This window comes from Gavialis gangeticus, unplaced genomic scaffold (genome assembly GCF_001723915.1).
Source record: "Gavialis gangeticus isolate Ggan-Ray unplaced genomic scaffold, GavGan_comp1, whole genome shotgun sequence".
Taxonomy (NCBI): Eukaryota; Metazoa; Chordata; order Crocodylia; family Gavialidae; genus Gavialis; species Gavialis gangeticus.
Genome location: NW_017729032.1, coordinates 212,083,133 through 212,085,385, shown reverse-complemented (window position 1 = coordinate 212,085,385; position 2,253 = coordinate 212,083,133). Strand labels below are relative to the sequence as shown.

Sequence of the window (2,253 nt, the reverse complement as noted above, 5' to 3'; positions counted from 1 at the left end):
AAGTACCAAGGAGGTCCAAAGAGTCTCTTCTCCCTTGGCAGTGCTTGGCATCCCTTGGAGGACACATTTTAGGGTGATGCTGTGCAACCCCCCCCCCAACCTTGCACATGCTTTAAAGGAAACTTAACAGCTTCTGCTGTTTGGGGGGGAGGGGGTTGCAGCATTTTAGTCCAAGCCAGGCAAAATAATCGTCCCATTCTACTGCCACATATTAAATTCATAAGAGGGAGGAGGGATATCAGGATGACCTGCCTGGCCACAGGAAATGGGGGGAATCCTCTGCACTAGCTTCACCTCCAGTGATGCTGTGGACAGCAAGGCTGTGAACCCCCCTTCAAACCATGCACATGCCTTAAAGGAAACTTAACAGCTCCTGCCATACAATGTTTGGAAAGTAAGGCTGTGCTCCACAGCCAAGAAACTTCATGGGATCCCAATATCCTCAAAAAGGAGGGCAGGAAGGGACCTCAGGAGGTCATCTAGTCCAAAGCCTGCAAGTATATAAGGGGTGTGCACTGGGAACGCCTGTTCACCAGAGCACCCCATGGGAGGACTAGGTCCGACAGTCACAAATTCTTGAGGAGGACCCTTTTAGGCTGGTCATAAGGAAACACTTCTTTACTGTCCCAGTCCCCTGGGCCTGGAAAACTCCCCCCGAAGGTGGCGCCCCCCCGCCCCAGAGGCAGCGCAAGGCACCTACTCTAGATGCCTTCAAGAAGCACTTGGATGCCTTACTTGCCTATCTTGCTGGGATCATTTGACCCCTGCCCCTTGTGGGGGGGGGGGGGGGCGGACCCCATGACCCTGCCAGCTCCCTTCCAGCCCTCACATCTAGGAAAGCAGATGGGCCTCAAAGCGGGACCAGCCCAGCCCAGGCTTTGTCTAGCGGGGTCTTCGAGCCCTCCTAAGGATGGAGGCTCCCCCACTCGTGCGGGCAGCCTGTTGCAGCCCCCTGCCCCCGTCCCGGCAGCTCCCTGCCCCGCTCCCCAGCCAGTCCCAGCTGCGGGCTGCTCCCCGCGAGAGGGAGGCACTTACCGAGCCGGGCCGGGCCGAATCCAGGGCAGGGGGAGCAGGCAGTGGCCGCCGCCGGCGCCCGCGCCTGTGTGCGAGGGGAGGGGAGGGGGGGTAGCGCCGGGCTGCAGCCGCGCACTGACTCACCCCGGGCGGAGCGGGCTCAGCCCATAGCCCTGGCCCCGGGCTCAATGAGGCTCTTTCTTTCTCGCCAATCCGGGACGAGGGCAGCCGCCAAGCCCGAGGCTCTTCCCTCGCTGCCCGCCCGGGCTCCCTCCCACCCGCAGGGAGGCTGGGCTGGGGGAGGACGCCCTCCGAGGGGGGGACTTGAACTTGACCTGAGGAGAAGCGCCCCCCTCATGTAGAGCCTCGTGAGGCAGCACGTCCCCGCGTACTGCCCCGCCTCCAGGGCAAGGCACGTCCCCTGCACCCGAAAGCTTGGAAGAGAACCGGGGTTTGGGTCCCCCCACCCCCCCGCGACTCTCGGAAGAAAAAGATCTGGGATTCAAAGAAGGGGCTGAGGCTGCGCCTGGCAAGGAAGGGGGCGGGGGGGGCACATCCAGAGCTGAGGAAGTGAAAGGACCTTCTTCTTGCAACTTCTTGTTCCTCTTGAAAGCAGGCAGCCAATGCGGGGGGGGGAGGGGGAGGGGGGCATTGGGAAGTGCTGTGCATCGCACCAGTGCTTTGAAGCCTCCTCGCCCCCTCCCCGGGGCTGCAAGACGCGGCTTACCGCGGGGTCCGTCCTGCCCGCCCCGCCGGGCTCGCTGTCCCGCCGCCCCGTGCCAGGTGCCGGGAGGCAGCGCACGAGGAAGAGAGGGGGAAGGAGAAAAGGGGGGGACGGGACGGGGACAAAACCAACGCCAAGGCGTATTCCTTTAATTAAATAATAAGGATGATAACGATGATGACGATGAAAAAGCGTCTCCGTTTTGTCAAGCAGGGCTACATAATGGATTAATTGGTGGCTATTAACATGCCGTTTTATTGCGCCGAGCGCACAGAAGTCTGATTGTGAGCGAGGAGTGTTTTCAATGAGCGCGGAGTTATTTTAGCTGCAGACATGTTTACATTTCTGTGGTTGAGTCTATAACTTTCTCTTTTTCTTGCTTCAGAAATCTGGTCCGTGAAGCAGAGCCCTGAGCGCCCAGACATTCCGAAAAGTCTGCCAAAATAATGGGGGGGGGGGACACGGACACACACACGCACACACACGCGCGCGCACACACACACACACACACACAC

General features: G+C 60.0%; 1 protein-coding gene across 3 annotated transcripts in view; it reads right to left on the bottom strand.

Moving 5' to 3' along the window:
- ERG (ERG, ETS transcription factor) overlaps positions 1-1,304 on the bottom strand; it is a 326,982-nt gene extending 325,678 nt beyond the window's left edge. For 2 of the 3 annotated variants that reach the window (XM_019525073.1, XM_019525077.1), the window contains exon 1: positions 1,036-1,109. The gene's annotated coding sequence lies outside the window, so the exon portion shown is untranslated. Of the gene's footprint in view, positions 1-1,035; positions 1,110-1,158 lie in introns of those variants that run through there. The other variant, XM_019525075.1, reaches the window with a different exon arrangement.
- Between the last annotated feature and the right edge of the window lie 949 nt (positions 1,305-2,253).